Source organism: Nycticebus coucang, chromosome 4 (genome assembly GCF_027406575.1).
Source record: "Nycticebus coucang isolate mNycCou1 chromosome 4, mNycCou1.pri, whole genome shotgun sequence".
Lineage (NCBI taxonomy): Eukaryota > Metazoa > Chordata > Mammalia > Primates > Lorisidae > Nycticebus > Nycticebus coucang.
In genome coordinates this window covers 43425061-43449581 of record NC_069783.1, presented here as the reverse complement: position 1 = coordinate 43449581, position 24521 = coordinate 43425061, and the positions used below count along the sequence as shown (strand labels likewise).

Here is a 24521-nt window from a genome sequence, read left to right as displayed (position 1 = left end):
GGGCTCAGTGGGTTATCTTTTCAATAAATATTCAGAGTCACTTACACTGTCATGGATTTGAGTCCTAGTAATGAACAGGGCCATATTAAGCACAGATGGTTCTTGAGGGTGCAAAGTCCAAATTTTCATTACCACCCAATACTGAATATGCACAGGAAGTTCCAGACATGTCCATGCAGGAGCCTAGCACACACCCAGTAAGCAACTATAATCACTCATCTTCAATCTGGCCTTCACAGGTGGAGAAGGAAAGCTGCAAACGTCAAGAAGAATTGGGCTCATAAATTATAATCACATGCCTAGTTGTGAGAGCCATCACTGTGCCCGTCCCTGAGGGAGAGTCGAATAAGACTGAAAGTGTGACCAACTTAGCACAAGAAGGTGCATGTGGTGTGTCAGACAAAGACAATAACACAGGGTCCATTGCTGCAAGTATGGGAGACCTGCACAAGACAGACCGCTCTGCTACATGTGAGAAATGCTCTCATCCCATTGTCACCACCATAACATCTTAATGGAAGAGAGCCCAGACCTCCCCACTGTCAAGTACTCAGTGTCACTCACCAAACACTCATGAGGCACAAAAGGCCTTCTCACTTGCACATGTGGGTTTTCAAAATCTTCCAGAAAGGTCAATAGTCACGGCAAAAGAATCTCCATGGTGTCTCTTGAAAGAAAACTTCCTCAAGTTCAGGCTTCAAGTCTAAATATATTTTATTCTCTATCTTTCTTTAATAGAACATATACATCACAAGCGGGCGTGGTGGCTCACACCTGTACTCCTAGCACTCTGGGAAGCCAAGGCAAGTAGATTGCTTAGTTCTAATAGTTTTTTAATGGATTTCTTAGGATTTACTATGTGCAAGATGATGTAATGTCCTACTTGAGCTCAGAAGTTTGAGACCAGCCCGAGTAAGAGCTAGTCCCCATCTCTACTAAAAAAAAGGAAAAATCAACCTGGCATTGTGAAGGACACCCATAGTCCCAGCCACTCAGGAGGCTAAGGCAGGAGGATTGCTTGAACTCAGGAATTTGAGGTTGCTGTGAGCTAAGCTGATGCCTTAACCCTCTAGCCAAGGCAACAGAGTGAGACTTTCTTTCCAAAAAAAAAAAAAGATTATTTGGGGTTTTCTAGCTCCCTTTAATTTCTGCATGAATTTTATGATGAGCCTACTAACATCTACAAAGAAGCTATCTGAGGTTTGGGTTTGCAGGGATTGCATTAAATATGTAGTTTAATTTGGGGAGTATTAACATCTTAACAATATTAAATTTTCAATCCATAGTAATGAGATGCCTTTCCATTTATTTGAGTCTTCTTTAATTTCTTTCAGCGATGTTTTATAGTTTTCAGTGTACATGTCTTGAACCTATTTTAAATTTATTTCTAAATATTTCATTCTTTTTAATGCTATTATAGGTGGAATCGTTGTCTTAATTTTATTTTCCGATGGTTCTTTCTAATGTTATAAAAATTCAATTGATTTTTTGCATATTGCTCTTGTACCCTGCCATCACCATGAAGATATTTATAAATTCCAATAGTTTTTAAATGGATTTTTAATTGCATTTACTATATGCAAGATGATGTCGTGTGTGAATAATGCCAGTTTTACTTTGTCCACTCCAATGTGGATGTCTTCTATTTCTTTTTCTTTCCCAATCACCTTGAATTAGGTACAGTGTTGAACAGAAGTGGCAAGTGAACACGCTTGTCTTTTTCCTGATCTTAAGGGGAAAGCATCCCCTCCTTTATCATTCAGTTGATAGTAGCTGTGGGTTTTGCACAGATGGCTGCGTTAATTTTTTCTAGCTGCTGTAACGAATTATGATAAAGTTAGTGACTTAAAACAATACAAATGTATTATCTCCTAGTTCTGTAGGTTAGAATCCCAACAAGGGCTTCAGGGCCCTAACCCAGAGTGTTGGCAGGGATGTGTTCCTTTCTGGAGACTGAAGGGGAGGTTCCATTTCCTTGCTTTTATCAGGTTGAGAATGTCCCTGTCTAGTCCTAAGTTTATTATGTTTTTAAAATGAAAAGATGTTGGATTTTGTCAAAAGCTTTTCCTGTGCCTCTTGAGATGGTCATGTGGTTTTCAACCTGTCAGCGTTTGAAGACCAGATAGAAAGAAACGAGCCTGTGAAGGAGGAAACCCCGCGAGTGTGGTGTTGTTGAAGCCAGTAGAAAAGAAGGTTTCAAGAAAGAAAAGGTGCTCAAGAGCATCAATACTGTGAAGAGGTAGGATAAAATGGGAACTGGAGAAGGCTCACTCTGTTTGGTTTCGTCGAGGCTGTTTGTGGCCTTGGTGACAGCTTTTGCAGTGGATGATATGTGGGGAAAGCACTGGGGGTGGGGTGACATTCGCCACATTTCAGGGAGTCTAGTGTAACAGCTAAAGGACAGCAGTTACACTGGAGTGGTTAACGTCAGGAGGAGTCAATGGGCCTTTTATGGTGGATTTGGGGCACATCTTGGTTGAAGCAGAGACGTCGTCCGTGTCTTAGCTGCTAAAATGAGATTCTTGGCTTTGTCCAGAATGAGGAAAAGGCATCTCCATGCCTCAGCTTCAGGAATCAGTTCCCATCCTTTGTGAAGGGTTTGGGGACTCCCACCTTCCTCAGCCCACCCAAGAGTGAGACTAAGTGGGGGGCGGGTAGGGGGTTGGCCTACCTTGGTAACAGTTGAAGATGGGATGAAATCCATACATGATATCTAGTTTTTTGATGATTCTTTAAAATGTGAAGTTCTTTGGGGGTCAACAGAGCAGAGATTCCTGGCCTTAGAGAGAGATATTCCCTGTGATCTTCCACCCTGAGAAGCAGCCAGCGCCACTGGGTTCACTGGGCTCCAGCTTCTTCTACATTTCTGGATGAGGCCCCCCATGAGACAGGACCCGGGCGACCCCAGCACCCTTTCACAATGCTCTTTCCCTCCCACCTGGCAGCCTCGTTCGAATGAGCACTTTCCTGGGATATTTATATGGAAACCAAAGAAAATACTCCAAGGTCGTTTTTAACAAGTGCCAGTTCCTCCTAGGCTCTCTGCAGCCATAAACACTTACGTCTAATATCTCAAAGAAAACGCTGATGCACTCTGATGTGGGGGCGACAGCACACAGATTAGTCTAAACAAAAACATGAGGGTGACCGTTAGCTTTTTTTCTGCACGAAGCTGCATTCACTCATTTTTGACATAAAAATGCAATTTGCATATTCTTTCAAGTCTGTTTAGCTGCAAACACATGTGTGTTTGGGACACAGACATTTAAAATTTGTAAATTATTCAGAAACTACTGCCAAATTGTAATCAAGTGGTAGGAAAAACATTCTATACTGAATAGTTGTAAGTACAGTGGGGAGCCTTTTCAGGCTTGGAAAACATTTTGCAATATACTGGTGCTTAATCAGCTCAGAGAAAACAGGGGGAGAAATGTTTACTTTCTTAGCAACAATTTAATATAGATATTGGGAGGGGGTTTTTCTGTTTATTGAACATTGCAGAATGAAATGATTTTAGTCTTGTGACATTAAATAAATAAGGTGCCTTCCGAGAGAAAACTAAACATTATGATTAAGCCAAAGGAGGAATTTCTAATGCCTGTCTCAAAACCATTACAAGCCCAGAGCTGTAATTACTAGATAGAAAGAAATGCGATGCAACTTAATGTATGCATACCACACCCTGTGCATTGTTCCATTCACTATGTGTGGAGTACATCCCATCTTTGATTTCTACCTGTCCGCCCATTTCCTCTTCATTTTTGTGTATCCAGCAAGTATTATTCTGAGGTGCTGTTTTCAGAGCACTGTGCTCAGGCCTTAGGGGTCTAGGTCCGGTGGAGATGGACCTGTACCCAGACAATTCTCATGGGGGCGGGGGGCTGATGGACATTGACCCGAATGTTGAGCAGAGAGTGGAAACATACTGTTAAAACATATTGACTCAGGAGAGATGGAGGCGCATGCAGAGAGGAGCAGAGCTGGTACGTGGTAGATTGAGCCTCTCTGAGGCTGCGTGATAATTAGGCTGTATCTCCCTGATCATAACTATACAATATAAGCACAAAGACTGACATAACTGAATTTTGTTTTTTAAGAAAATCAGTTCTGTCCAACATCCCCTTTTTCTAATTCACTGTTTGAGTGTTACCAGTGGCCACCTGTGAGAAGTGGGGTCGAAGTGGTGGAGAGAGACTGTGGCAGCCATCCTTGAAAATGGTCTGCTACAGATGGGACTAGTTCCCTAGCGGAACCAGGGGGTAAGCGGGAAACCAGATTATCTGAACATGGAGCAGAAAATAGCAAATAAATTCAAAGTTCAATTGGGTGAGTTGACAAAGACAACTGAAGATTGGAGCTGGGCTCCCACATTAGCAAGCCCACTCATTAATTCATACATTCATTCCCTCAAAGAACATCCATGGAATGAACAACTAAGAAATGGCTCAGGAACAGAAGACGGAGATCCTGCCCTTACCGCGTGTGTGTTCATGTGGATAAATACGGGGAAATTCCTTTCTAAAATAGTCCAAGATGTCGAGCAAAGTTTGATATAGCAAAGTTTGTTTTGAGACCTCTGTATTCAACCTCTTGAGAATTTTGTGGCAACTCAACAAAAATTTCCCTCAAGCAAGGTGAGGGTTTTTTGGTTTTTTTTTTCTTTTTTGCATTTTCTATGAAGGTGATTCACCATACAGTTGTTGATCAGCATCTTTATTATCAATGTACATTTTGTGCATGTAGACATTTTCTATCAATGGGGACATTCAGTGAGAAATCATATTTAGATCATTGTTTCAATTAAATTATCCAATATTTTTCCCAAAGAAGCCTTCCTTGTCCTGGCACTCTTTATAGGTGGTTTTACATGTGACTTCAATTAGGATCATCTGTCTACAGAAAGAAAGAATATTTGGAAGTCCTTTTGAAAGGAAAAACAAATAAAGGGCCATCAAAGTGGGAAGGAATAGGTGAAACTTTATTTGCAAATGCCATAATTGTGTATGTAAAAAATTCCAAAAGAATCTATAACAAACTATTAGAACCGCTAGGTGAATTAATATAAAATCAATCTATAAAATTGTACTTCCTTAGAATAGCCACAGATAGTTGGAAAATAAAATTTTAAAAGCCCTATACAATTACAATAGCATCAAAAATAATAAAATACTTGGTAATAAAGTTAACAAAATATGTACTATGTAAAAGTCTTATATTACTGAAACACAACAAAAAACAATAAAATTACTGGGAGAAATTAGAATTCAATGAATAAGAGACATACATACTCACAGATGGGATGACTCAGTATTGTTAAAACATTAATTCTCCCGGAACTAATATGTAAGTTCAATGAAATCCCAACCAAAATCCCTGCACGTTTATTGTTGTTAAAATCGACAACTTGATTCTAAGTTTTACAAGGAAATGGAAAGGACCTAGAACAGCTAAGATAATGTTGAAGAACAAAATTGGAGAATTTACACCACTAGATATCATGTCTTACAAAGATGACAAAGCCATAGTAGTTAAGATATCATGGTATTGGTGCAAAGATGGATAAGTAGATGTACATTATAAAATAGAGCAGAAATAGACCATAAATGCTCACCTGATTCACAAGGAAAGCACCAGTGCAATTCAGGAGGGGAGAGTATGATCTTTTTAGCAGCTGGTGCTGAAACTTGTATAGCCACACAGGTAAAAAAAAAAAAAAAAAGTGTGAGCCCCTACCACACATGATACACAGAAATTAATGAGATGGACCGTAAGTTTAAATATGAAAACAATGATGTTTCTAGAGACAAACATACGAGGCTATCTCCATGTCCTTGGAATAAGCAAAGATTTCGTAGGACATAAGAAAGCAGTAGTCCTAAATAAAAGCACAATTGATTAATTGAACTTCACAAAAACTCAAGACTTCTGTTCAGCAGTGGAAATCACTAAGAGAAGAAAAAGGCAAGCCCTGACAAATATCTTTGTGCAAAAAGAAAGATAAAGGACTGATATTTGATGCTACACTTGATCTTAGCCACAAGGCCAAGAAGCGGTGAGGACTGATATTTGAAATATCAGTCAATATTGAACTGATATGAACAGATCAATGAAGTCAAATAACACAATTTAAAAATGTGTAAACACATCAAATTGGCACTTTAACAAAAGCCTATCCAAGGCCAGGCACGGTGGCTCACGCCTGTAACCCAGCTCCAAGGCTGGGTGCGGTGGCTCACACCTGTAACCCAGCACTCTGGGAGGCCGAGGTGGGGGGATTGCTTGAGCCCAGGAGTTTGAGGTTGCTGTGAGGTACGACATCAGGGCACTCTACCCAGGGTGTCAAAGTGAGACTCTGTCACACATACACACAAAATAGCTCATCCAAATGGCCAACAGGCAAATAAAAACATACTAAACATTACCACTCATCAAGTCAGTAAAAATTAGAGCCCCAATGGAACGCCGCTACGCACCCAACTTTTAGAATGACTAAAACTAAAAAGATTAACAATACCAAATGCTAGCGAGGGTAGGAAGCAACTGGACCTCTCTAACATTGCTGGTGGGGTTGTAAAATGGCATAACTACTTTTGAACATCAACATGTGCATAGTCTATGATCCGGCAAATCCACATGCAGATGTAAAACCAACAGAAAACTGTATATATATGCACAAAAATGTTCACAGGAGCCCCAAACTTGAAGTGGCCCCAAATTGTGGTTATATAGGTGCATGTACATAAATATTTCTGCAGATGTGCATACACACGTGTACACACAGACAGTGGGATACTGCAAAACAATAAAAAAAGTACAAAGTATTGATTAGTGCAACGGAGTGGAGGAACCTCAAGGTATTATGTTGAGTGGAACAGTCCAGTCCAGATGCTAAAATGCATACTGCATGATTTGATCGATATTAAATTTACGAGCAGGCTAAACTATTCCCTGTTGGTAGAAATATAGACAGCAAGCACCTCAAAGGTTGGAGTGGGTGGGAATAGAGCATGACTGGGTCTTTTGGAGAACTGGAAACGTTCCTTATCTTGGCCTGATTATACAAATGTACAAGTTCATCAAGAGGAACACTTAAGATTACTCACTTTACATATGTTATGCCTCAGTAGAAATAGTTAACAAGAAAGAAAGAAAGAAAGAAAGAAAGAAAGAAAGAAAGAAAGAAAGAAAGAAAGAAAGAAAGAAAGAAAGAAAGAAAGAAAGAAAGAAAGAAAGAAAGAAAGAAAGAAAGAAAGAAGAAAGAAAGAAAGAAAGAAAAAGAAAGAAAGGGTATCTGATTACATTACTGCATTAGTAAACTTTTAAAAAGAAAAACCTTCCTTTTAATACTCTATTTCTTTAAACGCGAAGTCAGGATAAGAAAAACGATACGTGTATATAAGTATATACTATGAAAAGATATTCACTACACAGCAAAGCAAGTTACTAAAGAGGATGGAGGAATACTCTTTGCATAATACAGAACCTAGTCAAAGAAACTTACAAAACTTTACCGAGAGATATTTATGCCTTGAATAAATGAAAAAGCATGTCATGTTTCTGGGTGGGAAAAATCTAAGATCCCTTAGATGCCAATTATTCTTTCCCCGAAGTATACTATGTTTTTAACATTACCCCAAATAAAATGCCAACAGAAAATCTTGGAACTTGACAAAATTATTCCATAGTTCATCTAAATAGAAAAGCCAAGATGTTTTGAAATAGGGGTAATGATAGGGGACTTTACTTGCCAGACACTAAGATCGAAATAACATAAAACTGAAATAATTTAAGGACCGTGTTACTGGTGCAGAAACAGACAGCCGTGGGAAACAGAACAGAAATTCAGCGAGACACCCAAACGCCTGTGACCAGGGAAGGAAGACTCACTTACCCGTATTGAACAAAACAAAGGCAATTAGCTAATTATTTGTAAAATAAAGTTGGAAACGTACCTGTTAGCTTTAAAGAAAATAAATTCAGGAGGGGATCCTTACTTACATTTAAGAAATAAAGCAGCTGATGTGTTAGACTGTACAGCTGCAGGAAGCCCCCAGGTTCCTCACCCTGCCTCCAAACCCAGGGAAGTTCTGCTTTAAATACATGTTTTAAAACAATTCAGACTGGCCTATCTCAGAAGTAAGAAAAGGAAATCCACAAGTACCCAAAAATGGGAAAAGAAAATTAAAATGAGAGCAATGAAAAGCATCTAGAAATCAAATGGCCCATGAAGTTATTAGAACCAAGAGATATGCTCATGGCGCTAAAGGGCTTAGCTTATTTGCATGGGTGTGATTATTGATAAATAATTATTTTATGTTAGATTACATCCACTACCTTGCTTTTTGTTTTCTATTTCTCTGCTGTTTTCTTCTTTTCCTTCTTTCCCTTTTTTGGGATAGTTTCTGAGTATTTCGTTATATCTCCCTCGTTGGATTTTTAGTTACCTCTCTTGGTTTTATTTTGTTCTTACTCCAGGGCTTGCAATATGTGACCTTGGCTTTTTATAGGAAACAATTTGTTATCCTGTTGATGCTGCTGAAAAGCCATACAGTAGTGTCCTTCCATTTAGTGCCTTCCATACTTTGTACTCCTGTAATCATGTATTTTATTTTTATGTGTGCTATGAACTGTCAATTGTACTTGGAAGAAATTCAGGAAAGTAAAAGTCTTTTCTGTTTACTCCCACGCTCGCTGTTTCCAGAGCTCTTTCTTTCTGCTCCTGTGTTTCTATCTGTACTGCTTCTTTTCAGTTTGAAGAACTTCCTTTGGCACGTCTTGTACTGAAGGTCTGCTGGCTTGTACATTCTCTCAATTTTTGCTTATTAATGTCTTTATTTCACCTCAGTTTTTGAGGCTTTATCATTTCACTGGCTCTAAGATTCAAGGATGAAGGATTTTTTCTTTCAGCACTCTAGAGATGTTGTTCCATTGTCATCTGGCTTGTGTTGTTTCTAATTTTAAAAATCAACCTTATTAAGTATCCTTGTTACTTTGTATATAATTTTTCTTTTTTCCTCTTTTCTCTGTATTTTTTTGAGCGATTTGACGATGGTATGTTTAGGTGTCTGTATGTATCCCATTTGGGGTTTGTTAAATTTCTTAGATCTGTATTTTAATATTTTTTCACCAAATTTAAGAAATATTTAGCCATCGTATATTTAATTTTTTTCTGTCATGTCCTCTCTTCTATGACTTCACGTACATAGGTGTTCCACTACCCGATACTATTCCACATGTCACTGCAATTTTTTCATTTTTAAAAGTATTTTTGTTCCCACTCTGTAAGAAAGTGTATCTATTATAATTTTCATGGGATTGTAAATTGCTACAGATTCTCTGAAAAGTTGTTTGTTAACATATACCAAAGGCCTTAGAAATCATTTTTGTAATAATGAAATTCCATTTCTTGGAATTTATCCTAAAGAAATAATTATACAGGTGAGAAAAAGACATATAAAATGATGTGCCATAGAAAGCAATAATAAAAACCAGGGCACTGGAGCCTAGGTTCAAATCTACTCTGTTCCTCTGTTTTCTCTGTAAAAAAAAAAAAAAAAAAACTGTATCATGCCAGTCTATAACACTGGTGTAATAATGATACTCACCTCAGAGGGATGTTATAAATGTTAAATGAGGAAATATACATAATGTGTTTAAAAGAATAGCTGGCATCTAATGATAAAAGCAAATGCTTACATACTGGTCATCATGTCCTAAGTTCCCAGGCATTGTCCTAAGTGATCCAGGCCTTAGATCTCTTTGGGTTGTTACAGACTATCTTCTGAGATTGCTATTAGGTGTTGTTATTATTATCTTCATTTTAGAGATGAGGAAACAAGAAAAGAAAAGTTATTAGGTATTATCTTTATTTTAGAAATGAGGAAACTACAATGGATCCCCAACAATAAAAAAAAAAAAAAAAGAAATGAGGAAACTGAAGCACAGAAAGGTTAATTAACTTGCCCAAGGTATACATTTAGTAAGGACTTGGGTCAGCATTTAAGTCCAGGGAGGCGAGCTCCTGACTCTGAGCACCTAACCAGTATGCTATTATTATTAAGCTATACCACTGGGAAAAATATCCAAATGGAAATGCGGATAAATCATTTATTTATAAAATGGAATACTGTCCATCCATTCTAAATGCCATTGTCGATGTACATAAGAACAATTACTTAGTTCTCGTCTACCCCAGGCCTCTCGCTCTGGTCTAGAAGTCAGCTGGGGGAAGTATTGCTATGCTCAGTGCCAAGCAGAACACTTAGCCCCCTAGAGGCTCAGTGTATGTTTCCTAAATGAGGGACTGTGCAAAATATACATTAAAATGTTAGTTAATATGACTAATCCCAGAGAAGGGGGATTATGGGCGATTCTAAAATGAAATCATCCTTCATCAAAGTTACAAATGCCGGTGTCTTTGACCCCAAACTTCCAGTTTTAGAAATTGATCCTAAAGATGATGAGCATATGTAAGAAATTATGCATATAGAAGGTACATCTTTGCAGCCTTTTTGTAATAGTGACAGATTGGCAACAACCCAAATATCTATCAGTAGGGCACTTAATAAATTGCAACGAAATACTACACAGCTGAAAAGGAAACTCTTTATATAGTGAAAAGGGATTATCTCCAGGGCATATCACTAATGAAAAAAAGTAAAACATGTTTGTAGTAAGATGTATAACAAGAAAATGTAATAAGCAAGTGTGTGTGCCTGTGTTTATGAGCCACATGCTTCTGGAAGGACATGCAAGAAACTGACAAGGCTGATTTTTTTCTTTCCTCTGGGGAAAAGAAATGCCTGGCTTTGGGCAGCTTCCGTGGCTCAAAGAGTAGGGTGCTGGTCCCATCTACTGGAGGTGGTGGGTTCAAACCTGGCCCTAGTTAAAAACTGCAAAAAAAAAAAAAAAAAAGCATGGCTTTGGACTGGAGTTGGGGGAGAGATTTTTCTGATTATTGTGTTGTCTTTTTGAGGTTTATATATATATTTATATTAAATCATAGCTGTGTACATTAATGGAATTGTGGGGTACAATGTGCTGGTTGTCTTTTTGAGTTTTTAATCATATTAATATCTTTCCCATTTTAAAGAACAGTTAGATATACTATATACAGACAAAATCATTGTTTTCTTTTTGATTCTTTGATTTAAAAAAATTTCTACATGTGACAGAGACCATTTGTGCTTTATTTTGTTCATTTTTGAAAAAGAAAAAGAGGTAACAAGGGAACCCCATAGAAAGAAAGAAAGGTTCAATTGAAAAGTAAAAAGTCTGCCTTATTTTTCACCTGGAAATGTGTTCTGAGTGCCCCTTTGCATTAAGGATGTTAAACCAAACGCAGTTGGGCCATTTCATCAAGGAAACTGGTAATAGGAATCATGTAGGAGACTGTATTTTTTTAAAACATGTCCTGTGGATTCCTCTAAGTAGAAGTGATTTAAAAATCCAGTTATACTGCAGTCTTCTCTTCAGCCTTTATTGTCATCAACATCTGTTTTTTAAAAGAAAACAGCCTCCACTCCGGAATACCACTGAGCTCTGTCAAAGCTACTTACAGGAGCTGAGAGTGTCTAAGTCTGGGGCCTGGTGGCAGCCACGTGCCCAGCAGAGGCTGGGCCAGGGATGAGCAACGAAGTTTGCGCAGGAAAGAAAATCAGAGTGTTGGCAGTGAGTGGAAACCAGGCACTTTGAGAGATCAGTGCTTTTAAGATGTCTTTAGTTTACCAGCCAAACAAATGAACACCCCAGATTATTTATAGGAGCCCAGGCATCCTCAAAATTAACCTCCCTATAATTTTCTTATGCCACCTGTCCCAGTGGGGCTGCCAGGATCCAGGAGCGCATCCTAATTGTCTCCACTGTTATTGGTCTCTACATTGTATTATATGTTGCACTCATTTGATAATCAACAAGTAATACCTTCCTTAAGTCCCCATCACAGAATACTTTTGAGCTGGAAGAGAATTTAGGGGCCATCTCCAGAGACTTAGGGAGTGTAGGCAGTTTGCCTAAGGTCACTCATCAAGCCAGTGGCACGCCTGCCCTCTGGATTGTTTTTGTTGTTATTGTTGTATGGACTGCATGTGTTAAGAGGAAGAAGATCAGGTTGGGGAAGCTGACACTTCAAAGCTTTATTTCACTGCTAATTACCTGGGGGACTCTGGACAAGTTCTTTAAACTCCCTGAGTCTCCGCTTCCTCATCCAAACAGTAAAATTAAAAAAGTTCAACCTCACAGTTTGATGTAATGGCCTGAAAAATGCCTGGGAAACAGAATGTATTTGACAAATAGGAGTTTTTCCCTCTTTTCTCTTGGTCCCTTCACAGATGCTCTGTTTCTTCATTCGCCGAGTAGAGAAAATGGAGAAGGCCCCTATGGTTCCTTCCAGCTCAAACAGTCTGTGAAAGGCCTTTGTATACAGAAGGTGCTGGACAATGTTTATTGACTTTGATTGATTGCTTGACTGATGACTAGTATTTACCCCAATTGGTTTTCAGGCTTCTTGTTAGCTCAGAGACACAGAGCTGCTTCCAGCTTTACCCCTATGATTTTGTGGGGAACTTTGGGTATACTTGGATGTGCGTCTCTCCTTTTCTGTGGCCCTGGATGTGGGCCTGGAATCAGCTCATGGATTAGCAGTCAATGGTTTTCATTTGCCAGAGGAAGGTCATGAGCAGGTGGCTCCACATGAAGGAAGCCGAAGGCACTTTCAATTCAGAACTGGAGCCCAGGGCTTGAGATTGTAGGGGGCACCCAAGGAAGAATATGGGTTCTCTCTCTCCTCCCAGCCCATGGCTTTGCTAGTCAGTCCATGGCTTGATCCAGAAAGTGGGAGGCAACAAAGACCCATCAATGCCGTCCCCACTCTGACCCTGGGCTCTATGCCCAGTTCCCCATCCTTTTAACCCTTAGCTTAAAGGCAACAGTAGGTGCTAGATAGCCCCTGTTTCTTTCTCCCCAGGGAGAGGACAAGAATAAATGGGAGAAGAATAAGGGGATAGAAAAACAGACACAGAGAGGCAGATGATTTCAAACCCACCAGCCACTTCAGAAATGACCCAGCCTGCAATAAATATCATTGTCCCACTTCCCAGGCTATTACTGAGGAATAACTGAAATTAAATAGGACAAAGTATGTAAAATATCTGGGACAGTGTCTAGAATATAGCATAAGGTCAATAAAGAGCAACTCTTATTATTGATAAAATCCTGGATTTAAAGCTGGAAGACTGGGAGGAAATTTAAAAATCAATTCACACACCTAAGGAAAGCTAAAATAAAAAATAGTGACAACATCAAATTTGGGCAAGGATGCAAATCACTCACATACTGCCAGTGGGAATATAAAATGGTACAGCCATTCTGGACAAGTAGTTTCTTGTAAACTAAACATGCAATTACCATATAAACCAGCAATCATACCTTGGAGCATTTATCACAGAGAAATGAAACTTAAGTTCACTCAAAAAACCCACACACATACATGGTGCCCGTAGCATCGTGGTTACAGCGTCGGCCACATACACAGAGGGTGGCAGGGTCGAACCTGGCCTGGGCCAGTTAAACAACAATGACAACTGCAATAAAACAACAACAACAACAACAAAAATAGCTGGGCATTGTGGCAGATGCCTGTAGTCCCAGCTACTTGGGAGGCTGAGGCAAGAGAATCGCTTAAGCCCAAGAGTTGGAGGTTGCTGCGAGCTGTGACACCACAGCACTCTACTGAGGGTGACATAGTGAGACTCTTATCTCCAAAAAAAACCTGTACTCAAATGTTCATAGCAACTTTATTCCTGATAGCCAACAACTAGAAGAAACCCAGACTCCTTAAGTGAGCCAGTAGTAAACCATGGTACACTTAACACCAAGGAGTACCACAAAGCAATAAAAAGGAACAAACTATTGGCACATGCAGCAACCTACGTTGATCTCAAAGGGATTATGCTGATTTTTAAACATCAATTTCAAAAGATATCGTATACTGTATTATATAGTTCCACTGATGTAAAATTTTTGAAATGACAAACTTATAAAGAATTAAGACAGATTGCCAAAAGTTCCCAGGTTGCTAGAGGTTAGGGGCAGGGTTGGGATGGAGTGAAGGTTCTGGCCAAGGAGGAAGGTGAGTGTAGTTACAAAGGGTCAGAAGGAGGGACGCTAGTGGTGATAGATCTATTCTGTCTCGACTGTGGTGGTGGATATAAAAGCCTACCCAGGTGATAAAATTGCCGAGAACTAAATACACACACATATAGAAGTATACAACTAATGAAATGTGAATGAGATAAACAGATCAAATCAACACTCATTTCCTAGTTGTGCTACGCAGTTTTGGTATCTAGGTTTGCACCCAGTTAGAGGAAAGTCGATAAAGAGCATTAAGTTCTGACAACGGCATGTGAATCTATAATTATCTCAAAATAAAATGTGTAATTAAAAAATAAAAACCCAGTGCCTTCTAAACTGTAAAGAATTGTATATGTGTGTGAAATATTTCTATGGTATGAATTCTAGGAGCACATTAACAGTTGTAATTCATTGCAATACTATTTGTAATAGCAAAGACTGGAGCAAAAATACTTAAATGTCCATGGATAGGGTACTGGTTAATAAATTTTAGTACATCTATAAAATGGAATCCTATGCAATTTTAAAATAAAATGAGGATGCTCTTTATGTTCTAATATTGAAAGATTCCGAGGATATGTTGGGAAAATAAAGCAAGATGAAAAACAATGTATACAGAATGATACAATTGGTATTTTTTAATTACTTGGATATATATTTAGAAACCTCCAGAAGTGTAAACGAGAAACTAATAACAGCAGCTACCTGATTTGTTGTTTTTGACAGAAGCACATATCAAATGAGGAGGAAATAAGGAGGAAGGTGACTTCTTTTTATGTCTTTGTATGTTTGGGGGGTTTGAACCATTCAACTAAATTACCTATACAATATGTTAATCTAATGTGATAGTTTACAGTTGACAAGTTAGCTGTAGATCTGTCTTTGATACTTAATATAATTTGCCTCAGACCATTGGCGCTGGCTGGTGAACGTAGACATTTTAACAAATACCACCTTGTGGTTTTCTCTGACAGCAGAAAGCACAGCGGGCTGCCTCCTCCCTGGCTCCTGTGCTCACTCTGCAGCATTCAGAGATCCAGCACTGGGCTGGGTATAGGAGAGCTTAGAAGGACAGTGCACAAATCAGTACAATGGGGTGTGCTATGCGAAGCCTGCAGGTGGGGGCAATAAGGAGAGTGTCCTAGGGAAGTTGGCATCTAAACTCAGAGCTGATAATTCTGAGATGTAAGACTCAAAAAGGAGAGTGCAGAGAGGGAAGGGGCAGGGAGGTGCCCAGTGGGGCCTAAACTCCAGCTACCCAAGGACCAGCCCCTCACCTGTAACTGCTTTGCAAAATCAGGGCTTTAACTTTTCCCAGGTGTAACCACTTTCCAGTAAGCAATTGAACAATACTTGTTGAGATAAACGTCCTTGCAGTGCCACTCCTAAAGAAAAATATATGTGTGGGTTTCATGTTCATTTGACACTTACCACCCTCTGTGACAAGCACCTCTTCTATGTCCCTGAATATTTAATCGAGGTTGTGGATACTTTATTGTCCAGGCAGGCTGGGATGGATCCCAAGCTTCACACCACAGGCTGACCTCCTACACAGCTCATCGTCCACATGCAGGTATTTCCCAAGCCCCTCCTATGTGCCCAGGTGCTGGAGGGAGGTAGCGAGAGGAGGGTGGCAGGGGACCCAAGGTGGGTCTCAGAAGCAAAGGCGACAGGCAGGCACTGTGAGACAGTGCTGGTGTGCAGTGTTAGATGAAGTGGCCTGGTGTCCACGGGCCTCCCACCTAGTCACCAGCACCGAGCCTGCCTGGCGGGTCCGTTTTATCCTTGTTTCTCTCTTCAATCCCACCCCCACCATGGCCCAAATCCCCCCAAAGACGGTGGGAAGTGAGGCTGCATGCTGTTCAATGTGGCCTTGGGAGAATGGGCTGTGTTTCTGCATTCTTCTCCTCAGCGTCGAGAACAGCGGTTCTCAACCTTCCTAATGCCGTGCCACCTTTTAATACAGTTCCTCATGTTGTGGGGACCCCCAAAATTATTTTCGTTGCTACTTCATAACTGTAATTTTGCTACTGTTATGAATCATAATGTAAATATCTGATACGCAGGATGTATTTAGGCGACCCCTGTGAAAGGGTCGTTTGACCCCCAAAGGGGTCGTGACCCACAGGTTGAGAAGCACTGATCCAGAAAGACCTTTCATCTGATGTGGCTGAACTTTGGCAGAACTCGCTGCTCTGGTCTCCTTCACCACCCAATGAATCTTCACCACTCCCAAGGTTCACCCAGAAGTGGAGAAAGCCAGCAGGGAAGCTCAGGCAGATTTGGGGTGTCCTAGGCATTCCATAAAACTGGTATCCCTTAAACACTCATTAAACAAAAGGAGGAAACAGCAAGAGAAGAGCAGGAAAGACTGCTCAGGCTCGCCGCTCCCCTTTAGCAAAGCTACGGTTGTGTGCTGAGTGGATGCTACTACCATCGTTCAAAACTCCCATCGCCGTTAGGAAACAGGTGTGCCACAGTCAATGCACACCTTTTGTGGCTTATCACACTGTCCTTTCTGTTTGCAGAGCTCTCCTTCAGAGCACTTACTTCATCCCACAAATATTTATTGAGCACTTACCAGGGGCTGAGGATACTGCCGTGAATCCTTTGTCAGTCGTCCCTAGGAAAAGTTTTATTTATTTAACAAACATACATGACAGGCACCATTCTAAGTACTCTGCAAGAGCCGCTTATTTTATCCTCATCGACAGCCCTCTGAGGCAGGTACCATTACTCCCCCTAGACGGGAAACTGAGGAACAAAATTTAATTACTTAAGAGGCAAAGCAGGATTTAGACTTGGGCGATTTGGCTCCTTGGTCCACAGCAGTGATTTCCAACTGTGTGCTGAGAAAATTTTTAAAAATCATTAATTAAATTATTTTCGAAAGAAGTTCAAAACCGTAAATATATTCTTTTTTTTACTCTTTTTTCATACATAGTTTAAGTGTGCCATGGAAGTTTAACTAATTATAGGTTCAACTGTGCCCTGAGATAAAAATGGTGGAAAATCACTGATCTACATGCTTAACTTCCAAAAGACAAGTGCTGTGTTCCCCAGCCTGCCCCATTGTGTTGCCTCCCAAGGTTGCCTCCCACCGCTTAACCCAGAAATGTCCTCAGGGCAGGGCTCAGCTGTTGGCTGTCCTCTAACTGAGCAGACCAAAGGGCAGGAGCTCCCTCCCCCATGCTCCCCGAGGCAGGCGAAGATGAACAAGCTTCATTTCAAATTCTACGGACTCAGCTCTTTCCGGGGAAACCGAGTTTGCAACTAGCATAAGGTGGCATCTGAAATTCTGGGTACTCCTGTGAGACATACTCCACTGTTACAAATCTGATGCAACTTGGTTCCTAGTCCACACCCTGCAGGCTTCAGCTCCCCTCAGGTGCAGAGTCCCACCTGGGAGGAAGCTGGTCTCAGGGTGCTTTCCTCGGGATTTGGACCTTTGCTCCATCTCCTTAAACTGCTCAGAGAACCTCCCCAGAATGTTCCCATATGCCGCTCACCCCCAGCCCCAGCCTGCCACCACTCTGACCCAAGTGCCACACAAAGTTCTCTGTATGTTATCCCTTCACATTCTGAACAGTTCTCGTGTCCTCCTTGCAGAATGCTCATTCCTAGACAGAGAGCATACGTTTCTAGGTTTCCCAAACTCCATCTTTGGTTTATTCTGTAAAATTTGTCTTCCTTTTCTTTTTTTCCCTGAAAAGCATCACAAAATAACAAATATGACTTGATGTCTTAACAAGATATTAATACTGAATTGTGCTCAAGTGACAGCCCTGCCCTCTTAGCAAGCACCCTGGCAGAGCAGGTGTGTGTCTGCTAACGACTTATGAGAAGAACCCCTCGTGTGTGTGCATAGCATTTTTTATGGTGCTTTCTGTATCTTATCTGATCCTCACCACAGCCCTTAGAGATGTGCGCTACAAATACCATCATCCCCTTTTGAGGGATAAATAAACTGAGGACCAGAAAGGTAGGTAGACTTGCCCAGACCCACAGTCTCTGGGATCCAACCGGCCCCAAACCAGGTCTCTCCACTCCCAGCCTTGCTGTGTTCAAAGTCCTCAATGGGTCGGGTGGCCACTTCTTAAGTTAACTTCTAAGTCAGAGGCAGAGAGAGGGCTTTGCTGTCCAAACTTGTTTAGGAAGAAAGTCCAGGCCTAACATGAGCGGGGAAACAAGAGCCTGACATCTTGAAAGCAGAAGGCTGGTGGTCTTGCCTGGCTTGGAGACCCTGCCCAACCAGTGGGTGTGTGGAAGGTCAGTGATTATAAAAACCCTGTGGCAGTTCATGAATTTAAGGAAACTGCTGCTTAGGATTGTTATAGAACTTGGATTGACACCTGGGCTGCTTTCCTTTCATTTCTTCCACAAATACTTCCCATGTGCTGTGCTGGTGAGCTCCTGGGGTAGGGGCTGGAGTGCCACCTTCTTAGCACACCCCAGCTTGACACTGATGAGCAGAAGCTGCCCAGAAGGTGCAGCTCTCCAGACTGCGAGGAGGGTGGAGGGAGGCCCAGGCAGGGTGGAGGAGGAAGAGACCCACAGCGCTTCTGCAGGGAGGGAGGAGCCCTGCTTGTCCATTTTTCTTTCAGTTTTTATTCTCTGTGTCTCCAGCGTCTTTTACCATAAGCACATTTCGAGGCCCCTCCCCAAACTGCCCCAGATGAAGGTGACATCACAGATGGGGGGTCTCCATCGTAGGTGGAAGTTGTCTGCCTCCCTAGACAACGCCTCCTCGCCCCAGCATGGTCACAGATCTTACAGCATGAGACCCTACAGAGGACAGCCTTTCCCCCCTACCCAGAGTGAAAGGGGCAAGTCAGAGAACCTGCCCTAGGCTCGGAGCCCTGTATGTTGCCCCTGCTCTGCCCCACACAGGCTGGTGGCTGTGGGCAAGTCATTCACTATTCCTGAGCTCTCCCTAGGTCTCAGCTGCTATGAAGACCTTAAAGAGATGGTGGTCAGGATGGCTCCTTATCCTGGACTAATGCTGAGGCCTGGGATTCCTGTCCTTCCTTCAACATCTCAATAGCCAGTTGAAAGGGCTAATTTGATGAAAAGAATCCCAGTCAATACTGCACTTGTCTGGGCCCTTTCTTCCCTCCTAACTCATCTGCACCCCCGGCAGCTGGTAGATGGTGAGTACTGGCACGCATTTGTTCTCAAAGGAACCAGCAGTTCTCAGTACATACCTACCCCACACCACCATACCTGCCTCCCACCACCACAAGGAACAAGCCCAAGGGGTTACCAAAGTCTCCTTTCTGGTAAGTTCTTCATGCCAGAGATTCCTATAGCCAGACACCATTTCTTCATGCTAAGTCCTTCCCACAGCCACATCTAGACCCACTCTGTCCAATCTAGTAGCCACCTGTACCTCCTGAGCACTTGAAATGTGGCTGGCCCATCTGAAGAACTGCATTTTTATTTAACTTTAGCTAATTTTAATTTAAAAGCTGCTACTGGCTTCAGTTCCTGTGAGGTTGTTTGGAACAACATGGGTATGTGGATCTGTTATACTTTTCCAACTGTCAAGGTGATAAAATACAAATGTAATCAAGTATTTTTGATGGCAGTCTAGTTAGTGCCTGAATTGAGATGTGCTACAAGTGTAAAATATATACTGATTTCAAAGATTAGTGTGCAAAAAATAAAATAGCTCTTTCATAATTTTCTATATTGATTAGAAAAGATATTTTGGATTTATTGGGTTAAATTAAATACATTATTAAAATTAACTTTGTTTCTTTTCTATTAATGAGACTTCTAGAAATTTTTAAATTTTAACTGTGCCTTGGATTATATTTTTATTGGACAGTACTGGACTAGACCTTCTATTTCAGTTCACTCAGACTGTTGTAGCAAATTACTGCAGACATTTATTTTTCACAGTTCTGGAGACTGGACATTCAAGACCAGGGTGCCAGCATGGCCAGGTTCTGGCGAGGTCTTCTCTAGGTTGCAGACTGCCAACTTGTCTGTGTATTGTCAATGGCAGAAATAGAGCTTTCTGGGGTCTCTTTGATAAGGTCACTAATTTTGTTCATGAGGGATCCACCCTCATGACGTAATCACCTCCCAAAGGACCCACCTCCTGATACCATCACATTAGGGGTTAGGATTACAACATATGAATTTTGAGGAAACAAAACTTTCTGTCCATTGCATCTTCCTTTCCTCCAAAATAAATGAAAGAGATGAGAGTAGATTTGGAAAGCAGTGAAAGAGTGAAAGCAGGTCTAGATGAAAGATCCCTACAGATCTAAAAAGGGACCTTTTTTCAAATATACAAACAGCTAGTATATACTACGTGCCAAGCACTATTGAATAAACTTGCCTGATCCTCACTACAATCCTATAGAAGAAGGACATTATCCTCCCCACTTTACACGTGAGGAAGCTGGAGCCCAGAAAGGTTAAGGAACTTGCCCAAGGTCACTGGCTGGTAAGTGACAAATTCAGAGTTTTCTACCCAATCTGTCTCTAGAGGCTGAGCTCTAAACTCCCACAATGGACTACTTCTAATTTTAGACTTGCTATCAATCCAGTCCTCCTGTGTATCAGTGTCAGATTGAATTCCACTCTCCCCTGTCTAAATATTCATGGCTTCACTTCCCTCTCCCAGCATCTGCCAGTCTCACCTTCCTCCACTCAGGGGTTGACTGAGCCTCAGTTCACCCCCCAGCCCCACTGGGCAGGCTGCCTGTGGCAATCAGGAAGAGCCTTCTGAACGGAGGCCATGGGACTTTTCTGAGCCCTTCAAACTAAAATGTGGTTTTAGAAAACAGCCAGTCACATTTGAGGTAGAAGGAGAGAAAGGAGAGATGAAGAAGGACGGGGGAGACAGATCACTCACCACTTAGGAAGTGTTACGAGGACTTGTCAGTGTAACGGTTGAGGAGGCAAAGGCCAGAAGGTGAGGAGCACTGGCTGAGCTCTGTGGCAGGGCACGGAGGTCCTCCAGATGAGGAGGTGAAGGGGGCTCTGCAATTTGGTGTGATGGAGACTATGCTGGGGAGATGACTCCCCCAGGTCTGCCAATCACCCTGTGATAACATGCCCTGTCCTTCTACTTTACTCACTCAAATGTCTGTCCCCAGGCATCGAGACATCATTCTCTCCTTGCCAGGGCCCCACACCCAAGTTTTTCCACCTGTGTCTTCAGGGAACAAAACAGGCACACATGATATCCCCTCCATGGGGGAGTCAGGCTAGGCCCAGGGATTGCTCAGCGACAAAACGTCTCACCGGATGGGCGAGACGCTGGCCAAGGCCTGTTCCTGCTCAGGTTCTCCTTCCCCTCCCAACAGTAGAGGAAGGGCCCTGCCTGACAGGTGTGGCTCAGCCAGCTGCTATCAGCACTACCGTGCCACCATGGAGGGGCCAGGACAGGAGGCTGGGCTCAGCCAGACCCTCCCAACAGCACTCAGCCATGCCTGGGACTCTGGCCTTCAATGAGGAAATTTTCAGTTCAGAGAAACTTCTGCAGAAATGGGCCAGATGAGCTCCAGCTCCATAGGAAGAGATGCTTAGAGCTGAGCTGGAGAAGTGACTGGTTGCTTTCCCAGAAGAGTGTGTAAGTCCTTTCAGCTAACAGCGACCACTGGGGGACAACAGACAGGGTTCCCAGATGAATTCCCAGCTAGGACAAAGTTGGAAAAAGAAATTTAAGTTAACAAACGTGGATTGAGCACACTCTGTACCAAGCTCTGTGACTGAACACGAAGCTTCCCAGCATAGCAGGGACACCCTATTTATATAAAAGGCATCACGCCGGGCAGGAGACCCTGTGCTTGAGGCCCTGGGATGACCACTGTGGAGATGGCACTGGAGCTGGGTCTTGGGGAACAGCAGATTACTCCAGCAGGTGGCTGGGGAGACCGCTGCAGACAGAGGGAACGGTGAGGACAAAGGCAGAGAACTGGGAAGTCAGGAAAGCAGATCAGAGCCGAGCAGGAGACAGGGCTAGGACGGGAGGGAGACAAGCTGGGAGATTCCTGCCCCTGTCTTTATGAAAGTCTGGGATTTCTTCTGTGAGGAACACAGGCCACCACAGGTTCACATGCAAGGGGACTGCATATTGAAGGAGGGAGCCAGCGGCCAAACGAAGAAAGTCAGGTGAGCGGTAGGGAACTAGGCCTCAGATTTTAAAATAGCCAAGTACATCTTTTGGTGGTCCCTATGTGAGACCTCACAAAAGGTTCAGGATCTCATGGAGCTGGGGCACCTGGGTAGGGTTTGGAGGCTCAGACAGGAAATCTGGGGGTGCGGGAGAGGCTCTATCCTGAAAGAGGACTCAACTGTCCTTGCAGGTGGCTGGCAGCAGCTGACCCTGGGTGCTACCTCTCACACTTACTGCTTCTTCATTAGAAGCATCTAATTCCACCGCCACCCTCCATGTTCCACTCAGCGGGCCTCTCTGCCAGTGCTGCCAGCAAAATTTTGCTGTGGGAAGCCAAACATTCCGCCTGTGTTAAAGCAAGAAGAAAAACCAATAAACTGACCTAGGGCCAGAGAGTGAACAGATAATGTGAGGCACTCAGTTGCTTTCGTAATGTTCATAATGGGCAGAGCCATCATTCCAAAGAAGGAATCAAAGATTTCATGGTTTTGTTTTATTTAATTTATTGATATGTTTATCTTAGGGAATGAAATGGGAGTTAAATGCTGTCTTCCTCAATTCTTTTTCCACCATTTGCTTTAGAAATACTTAAGAGTTTTGGAATTCTTTGGGAGAATAAGATAATCTTGCAGTTTGGCTGAGTTAAAAGTTCCCTAGGAAGGCCATTTTCTTCCCCTCGTCTCACTGTTTTCTGAGTCCACAGCAGCAGGCCTGCGTGCGGGAGGTGGTCGAGGGCTTTGGGGCATCTTCTCTTCATCACCAGCAGCCAGGTCCCCCAGTACCCTCCTTTCCATTCTGTTCACCATGAATGGCAGATTCCTCTGTCCGGGTTGGGTTTCCAATCACCATGGAAACAAACTCGAGGCAGTTTCATTAATCATTTAGAGCACGAGAAGTCTAGGTCAGTCTGATTGCAGCATATAGGGTATCATCTCCAGGCCACATGGGACTCAGTCGATTTGAATTAAAAAAGATTAAGCTGCCCTGGGCTGCCTGGCCCCATCAGTTTAAGTTCTCATGTAACAGTGGTCTCTGGAGCCATATGGATTAGTGAGTGAAGCTATGCATTTATGTGGCAGGATTCAGTGAAACATTAGATGGCTGCAGGTGTCTGAGGGGAAGAGGACAGGGATCACATACAGTTTTTTTTTATACTTGTTGCTGTTCTTTTGAAACTGGAAACAATAACTCAGTTTTATTTCTCCAGTGACAGTTACCGTTCTTGCTGACCATGAAATGGTACATTTGTTACCCGGGCAGGGTTTATGGTTCACAACGAAATGGTCTGTGAGGAGCCCGGGCATGGCGGTCTTCTGTGTCTGCTTCAGGGTGGCAGATGAGAATGCCGGCATTTTTTTTTTCCTCCTTTGCTACGGAGTGATAAGAAATGCATCAAATAAATATCGATGACATTTTAGTTTTGCTCGAATCAAGATTTATGAGCCCCAGGAAATTGACTTAGAGGCAGCTACAAATCAATGTGGTTCTGAAAGAGTTGTGTAGGGACCCCTCAAAATGAGCCCCCCACCCTTCCAAAGTACCTACCTTATTTATGGGCCTCTCTAGGACTTCAAAGAAACTCAGTAACTTAGGGCAGACTGTTTTATTGCTTCATGGAGCTAAGATGTTTCAGGGGGAAGAGGCAGGTTATAGTGTATTAGGAAGCCTCTCCTGGGCGGTAGGTGAAAGCTTTCTGCATATTGAATTGTTGATCTAAAGTTTATTGCACGCTGGCTTCCTACAGAACCATTCCTAAATCTTCTTAGCCGAGTTGGCATTGTCTGAAGTCCCAGGTGTTAAGCCCAAAATCAAAAGAACTTTTCTACTCTTCTCACTCCCAGCCCCCTTTCTTAGGGCAACTGCCTTGGACTGGCAAGGAAGCAGCTGGGCCTGGTGGAAATCCATTACAGATCTGTGCAGGGCATTTCTGTGGGCTTTCTCATTCCAATCTTGTGTTTTGATTCTTTCCTTGTGACAATCATGATCCTGAATGCCTTGCTGCAAATGTCAGAAAGCAGGGACCACCTGGATTCTGTGTCCAGCCCTTCTGAACACACCTCATTCAGCAGGGGTGGCTCAGGGGGGACACAGCCACAAGTTGGGAAACCCGTGCTCTCAAGCCAGCCATGCTACTCCCACCTGGCTGTGTCACCTTGGGCAGGTCATGCTGCTTTCTGGGCTTCTGTGTTTTTCATCTCCCAGATGAGAAACTTGACTGTCTTCCTTCAGTTGTAAGGTTTAAAATCCCTTCCCA

The 24521-nt window shown here is 42.3% G+C and overlaps 1 pseudogene; it reads right to left on the bottom strand.

Moving 5' to 3' along the window:
* Positions 1–5912: 5912 nt before the first annotated feature.
* LOC128585000 (uncharacterized) lies at positions 5913–6054 on the bottom strand (annotated as a pseudogene).
* Between the last annotated feature and the right edge of the window lie 18467 nt (positions 6055–24521).